The sequence below is a fragment of the Rhinolophus sinicus genome, chromosome 2 (genome assembly GCF_057876585.1).
Source record: "Rhinolophus sinicus isolate RSI-liver-muscle chromosome 2, RSI-T2T, whole genome shotgun sequence".
Classification (NCBI taxonomy): domain Eukaryota; kingdom Metazoa; phylum Chordata; class Mammalia; order Chiroptera; family Rhinolophidae; genus Rhinolophus; species Rhinolophus sinicus.
Window position 1 is genome coordinate 108,028,017 of NC_142502.1, and position 7,099 is coordinate 108,035,115.

The 7,099-nt window shown below is 49.1% G+C and overlaps 1 long non-coding RNA gene across 1 annotated transcript; it reads left to right on the top strand.

The window, feature by feature from the left end:
- Nucleotides 1-2,502: 2,502 nt before the first annotated feature.
- Nucleotides 2,503-7,099, top strand: LOC141569337 (uncharacterized). Its single transcript, XR_016020371.1, has 2 exons — nt 2,503-5,016; nt 5,059-7,099. It is a non-coding gene; the product is annotated as an uncharacterized LOC141569337 (long non-coding RNA).

Genomic DNA, 7,099 nt, shown 5'->3' on the forward strand with positions numbered 1-7,099 from the left:
TTGGCCGGCACCATACCCTGCTCGCTGCGCCATTTGTCGTGCGGGAGATCCTGCCGACTACGCCATGTGTCATGCGGGAGACCCTGCTCGCTGCGCCATTTGTCGTGCAGGGCGTTCGGCGGGGTCTCTGCTCCCGCTCCCCATACAAGAACGCAGGATATGGTGAGGCCAAAAAGGAACACCCACGGAGCCATAGGTAGGGGAGTCATACCACTTTATTCTCTCTGGCAGCACTATACTCTCACTGGAGGCTGGATACACACTGTCTGCAAACCGCCATCCACGCTTGCCAGCCTCGCCGCCATCTTCTTGCTAGCCCCCATTCTTCTCTCTCTCTTCCTTCTCTCCTCTCCGTAGCCACAGCAGTTATATTGTGGCCAATGGCTCACTGGTTACAGCTGACGGCCAACTAGCCACAGCTGATGGCCATGCAATCACAGTTGGCCATTTACTACCTGAGCCAGCACCTGTCTATGTGAGGCCGAGAGCCTGGAAACTACTCTCTGGGGCTCCGCCCCCACACTCCACCCCTACAGGCTCTCGCCTCACAATCTACGCGACAAGCGTCTTCCGCGAGGGGACCTGTGCGAGGAGCCTGGGGGTGAATGCAATATCCTGGACACAGCCAGGCTCTCTGGGCACAGCCAGGGTTTCTCAGGGCACCACCAGTGCTTCTGGGCATGGCCAGACTTCCTGGACTTCTTAGGGTACCACCTGTCTTCCCGGACACAGCCAGGGTTTCTCAGGGCACCACCAGTACTCCTGGGCACTGCCAGACTTCCTGGACTTCTTAGGGTACCACCTGTCTTCCCGGACACAGCCAGGGTTTCTCAGGGCACCACCAGTACTCCTGGGCACTGCCAGACTTCCTGGACTTCTTAGGGTACCACCTGTCTTCCCGGACACAGCCAGGGTTTCTCAGGGCACCACCAGTACTCCTGGGCACAGCCAGACTTCCTGGACTTCTTAGGGTACCACTAGTTTCCCCGGGCACAGCTAGGGTTTCTCAGGGCACCACCAGTACTCCTGGGCACAGCCAGACTTCCTGGACTTCTTAGGGTACCACAAGTTTCCCCGGGCACAGCTAGGATTTCTCAGGGCACTGCCACTTTCTCTGGGAACAGCCACACTTCCTGGACACAGCCAGGGCTTTCAGGGCACTGCTACTCTCTCTGGGAACAGCCCGACTTCCTGGGCACAGCCAGGGTAACTTCAGGGCTCTACTACTCTCTCTGGGAACAGCCCGACTTCCTGGGCACAGCCAGGGTACCTTCAGGGCTCTACTACTCTCTCTGGGAACAGCCCGACTTCCTGGGCACAGCCAGGGTATCTTCAGGGCTCAGCCAGACCTCTCAGCGCACTGCCACTCTCTCTGTGCCTCTCGGGGTACCCTGCTGGAACAACAGCGACTCACAATCAAGGTGCTTACATATTCTCAATGGTGGCCAGTCAAGAGACAAAAGCAAATATCCCCCAGTTCCACTAACAACAGTTCCCAAACAAACAGTCAAGCAGTCCATTAAATTAGGGATGGAAGGCAATTCCCCATAGTCCATAGTCATTCACCAGGGCTGTCCTGGGGGTGAGGGATGACCTTGACCTCACCCTCATCTCCCATGGAGGACTCAGCAAGCGTTACCTCCTGGGACTATAAGTCCTGCATCCGGGCTGCCTGAGCAGGAACTTCCCCGGCCCACAGGGCTGCAACGACCTTTGCTTTCTCCGGCCTGTGCTGGTTGGGGAACCGTCCACATCTTTCCACCTCTCCACGGGGCTCCATCTCTCCAGCAGCTGCATGGCTTTTCCTGTGCTGGTGGGAGAACCGTCCACGTCCTCCCACCCCTCCACGGGGGTCCAGCTCTCCGGCAGCTGCTCCTCCTGGTCTTCCTGAGATTGAGTGTTCATGCACACAAACTGCTCCACCGTCCTTTGGAGAGCTTTGGCCGGCACCATACCCTGCTCGCTGCGCCATTTGTCGTGCGGGAGATCCTGCCGACTACGCCATGTGTCATGCGGGAGACCCTGCTCGCTGCGCCATTTGTCGTGCAGGGCGTTCGGCGGGGTCTCTGCTCCCGCTCCCCATACAAGAACGCAGGATATGGTGAGGCCAAAAAGGAACACCCACGGAGCCATAGGTAGGGGAGTCATACCACTTTATTCTCTCTGGCAGCACTATACTCTCACTGGAGGCTGGATACACACTGTCTGCAAACCGCCATCCACGCTTGCCAGCCTCGCCGCCATCTTCTTGCTAGCCCCCATTCTTCTCTCTCTCTTCCTTCTCTCCTCTCCGTAGCCACAGCAGTTATATTGTGGCCAATGGCTCACTGGTTACAGCTGACGGCCAACTAGCCACAGCTGATGGCCATGCAATCACAGTTGGCCATTTACTACCTGAGCCAGCACCTGTCTATGTGAGGCCGAGAGCCTGGAAACTACTCTCTGGGGCTCCGCCCCCACACCACCGAACACCATACACTGTGTGGGGCCACACGTCCTCCTGCCCAGAGTCAGACGCCATTCCTACCTGGTCGGAATCCTGCTCACCGTGCCAGGTGTCTGAGTGGGTGGAGGCCTCGGTGTAAGACGTCCACTGTGGGGAGCCATGGTTGCAGGAAACTCTGAGCTTTGCAGAATGGCTCAGTTTGTGCTGCCTGTTTCCTCCCCCTGAGGCAATTGTCTCTGCCTGCACCTGAGGGGAGCTTGAGCTTGTAAGCTGCTGAGGAATTTGGTGGGAGCGGCCAGTTCCCGGACACAGAAGGCTGATGCCTATCAGGGCAATTGATAAGATAATTACTTGTGAGTTTCGGTGAATTTTGTATCCTCTATGTGAAAGCTAAAGAATTTACATTTGTTATGTTAATACATACTTGCACGTGCTCAAACTGCTTATATGGGAGCAGTAAAATAAACTTAGTGTCTTCAGGATCACTGAAGTCCGCGATCGCCATCATATGTGAGAGTGTCTTTTATTCATTCCCACTCCCCCATTCGGGAACCCATCGACTCGTGACGGCTGGCCCGTCGCACTTGGCGCCCAACGTGGGGCACGAATACGGGGGTAACAGTGAGGAACACCGCGTGGAAGGGCCCCAGCTTGTATAAGAGCTGAATCAGTGGATGCACGGTGAGTGAGACACGATCCCCTCGGTCGAATGAATGTGTGAATGATTGATAGTTCCACGACTTTTTGTCACGGAGCTTGATTGGGCCCCAATCCAGAAGGGCACCTGATTGTTTCTTTGTTTGAAAGAAGGACCGAGTTAGGGAAAAGAATGGGTCACGCTAGCAGCAAGGACCTGTATGTTAGAGGACTTAAGAAATTGCTTGCCGCCCATGGCAGTCGGGTGAGCAGAGAACAGTTAGATAAGTTTTTAGAATTTGTAAAAGAAGTTTGTCCGTGGTTTCCAGAAGAAGGCACTGTCAGTCTGGGAACCTGGCAGAAAGTGGGAAAACAGTTAAAGGATTTTTACACTGTCCACGGACCTCAGCAGGTTCCGATTGAAACATTTGGACTGTGGACTTTGATCCGAGACTGTTTGAACCTTAAACATGAGGAATGCAAATTAGAGAAAGTGAAACAAGCCGGCGATGAGGAGGGAGAGAGCGCAAAGTTGTTAGAGGGAGTTCTTAAGGTTAATAAAGAGCCTGTTTATCAGGAAACTCCGGTCGAGCACCGGGAAGATTTAAAACCTCAGGATCAGGAAAAATTAGAAGATGAGGGAGCCAAATATGATAGGGACAAAAACCCTCCTTTAGTGGCTGTGGCTCGGGAGGACGAGCAACTTGCAGATACTGTACTTTCTCTTGCAGATCAAATAAAAAAGATTCAGGGACAGTTGATAGAACTTAAAGTTGCTGTAGACGGAGGAAATTGTCCTCGGGGTAAAGATCCCCCCATAGTTGATCCCTCTGCACCACCTCCTGAGGAGTCCTGTAGGTGGAGACCTCCGCCGCAGTCCCCGGTTTGGGACATGCCTGCAGAGCCTTCGCCAAGTTATGTTAAGCCAGGATCGGACTCTGTTGTACTATCCCCTCTTCAAATAGCTTGTGAAGAGGCTCACAAGCAAGGGGAATCTACAGAGCAGTTTGGCGTATATCCTATTTTTGAAAGATATGATCAGGCAGGACGTAGGGTTAGGGATTGGAGGCCTTTCCAGTGGAAGCAGATAAAAGAATTGAAAGAGGCTTGTGTACAGTATGGACCTATTGCCCCTTTCACCATGGCAATTTTGGATGTTCTGTCTACTGAAGCCACCCCTCCAGAGGATTGGAAGCTTATTGCTCATGCTTGCCTTTCCCCAAGGCATGGCAAACAGCCCCACTTTATGTCAAAAGTTTGTTAGTGAAGCAATTGATAACACCAGAAAACAGTTTCCTTCTGTGTATATCATTCATTATATGGATGACATCTTATTGGCTTGTAAGAAAGAAGGAATGTTGTTAGCTTGCTTTGCAGATATAAAAAAGAATCTTCTAGCCTCAGGTCTTATTATTGCACCTGAGAAAGTACAGAGAAGTGAGCCTTATTCTTACTTGGGATTTCAGTTGTTTGCTCAGTATTTCACTCCACAAAAAATAGAGCTTAAAAAAGATCATCTTAAATCTCTTAATGATTTTCAGAAACTGTTGGGAGATATTAATTGGCTGCGCCCTTCTTTGGGACTAACTACTGGAGATCTTAAACCACTGTTTGAAATTTTAAAAGGAGATTCTGATCCGACCTCGCCCAGGTCTCTTACTGAGCCTGCACGGAAGGCTCTTTCTAAGGTTGAGGAAGCCATTCAGCAACAGCATGTTTCTTTTTTAGATTATTCTAAACCTCTATATGTGTATGTTTTAGACACCAAGCATACACCCACAGCAGTGTTGTGGCAAGAAGGGCCACTTAGATGGATACACCTCCATGTGGCTGCACAAAAGAATCTTACACCTTATTATGAATTTGTGGCCAGTTTAATTCAGGAGAGCCGCTTGGAAGCTCGAAAATATTATGAAAAGGAGCCAGATTCTATTGTTATTCCTTTTACAAAAGCACAAATTCAAGGCCTGATGCAGTTTATTAGACATTGTCTTGCTGCATTTGCCATGATTGGAACTCCTAAAAAACTTAAAACAGATAATGGCTCAGGTTATACCAGCAAAAAATTTGCTCTATTTTGCCAGCAATTTTCGATCAATCATGTTACTGGCATTCCTTACAATCCCCAAGGACAAGGGATTGTTGAGCGTACTCATGGTACATTAAAAGTTAATTTGCAAAAAATAAAAAAGGGGGAGTTATATCCCCTGACGCCTCATAATTATTTGTCTCATTCTCTCTTTATTCAAAATTTTTTGACCTTGGATGCCCATGGCAAGAGTGCTGCAGAGCGCTTTTGGCATCCTTCCACTACTCCTCAGGCTTTGGTCAAATGGAAAGATCCACTTACGGGCTCTTGGCAAGGCCCAGATCCAGTCCTCATATGGGGACGAGGACATGTATGTGTTTTTCCACAGGATGCAGAAGGCCCTCGGTGGCTGCCAGAACGATTGGTGCGACATGTGGACCCTCAGCCCATTGATGATGCTACTGATGCTTTGCCAAGCGGAACCTGACCAGACGTATTGGGCCTATGTACCTGATCCACCAATCCTCCACCCCGCTGTGTGGGACGGTCCTGAGATTCCAGTCTATGTTAATGATACTCAGGCGTTTAGGATTGCCTTCTGATGGACATATGAAACAGCATTTGGAAAAGAATTTCACTTACAATGGCATAGGTTTGGGATTGCCTATTTGTATTGCAAAAAATAGCTCCATGATTGGGTGCTTGCGTAGTTCTCCTGTCACTGTGCACATTAATGACTCTTTAGTTGGATGGACTGTTCGTCTTAATAAAAGATTGAAATTAAATATTGAGACTGTCCCATGGAGAGACTATCCTGACAATGATCCTGTTCGTTATGACATCCCTGGAACAGGCAGATACATCATTGACTGGTTGAGAAGTAACCAGTCAGGATGGGCCCAAGAACTGACTTCTGGACTTTGGACTTCTGATACACAATATCAGCAAAATTCATTATGGAGACTTATGGGAGTAATAGGTGAAGTTGTTCAAATAGTTGAGTTCTGTGGATCAGGCACTCCCTGCAGTCATGTGAGTGTCTTGAAAGATGGGACTAGAGATTGGACTACTGTTGCTAAGACTGTTAATATATCTGCTTGTGTTCCTTCTCCTTATGCACTGTTGATTGGAAATGTTAATGTACACTTTATAGGAAATCAATTTAGTGTATCCTGTAGTAATTGTTCTTTAGCAAATTGTATTTCTTGGGTACCATTAGGAACTCATGTTATGATACTTAAACAACCATCTTTTGTTATGCTTCCTGTTAATATTTCTGGACCTTGGTATGCTGAAAGAAGTTTGCAGGTTTTTAAAGAAATTGAGTATGCTTTGAGTAGGTTTATTGGGCTTCTGTGTCTGTTCGGTTCTGTGCCTACTCCCCATCCTCATTAGACATCCATCAGCTTGAGCTTAAGGCAAGTCTTAGGACTCTCACCCCTGTGCATTTATGAGGGACGGGTTAGTCAACGACGGGCAAATACTTGGGAGCCGCTTCAACACCTAAGACAGGGCTTGTATGATAAAATATGAGTACCAATGACGGGTAAGTTGAGGCAGGCGTCCTGAGATGCCTAAGACAGGCGCCGTCACCTCACCATCCTGACTGGATGGATTTTGTTCATATAAAATAAAAAAGGGGGAGATGTGGGGAGCCATGGTTGCAGGAAACTCTGAGCTTTGCAGAATGGCTCGGTTTATGCTACCTGTTTCCTCCCCCTGAGGCAATTGTCTCTGCCTGCACCTGAGGGGAGCTTGAGCTTGTAAGCTGCTGAGGAATTTGGTGGGAGCGGCCAGTTCCCGGACACAGAAGGCTGATGCCTATCAGGGCAATTGATAAGATAATTACTTGTGAGTTTCGGTGAATTTTGTATCCTCTATGTGAAAGCTAAAGAATTTACATTTGTTATGTTAATACATACTTGCACGTGCTCAAACTGCTTATATGGGAGCAGTAAAATAAACTTAGTGTCTTCAGGATCACTGAA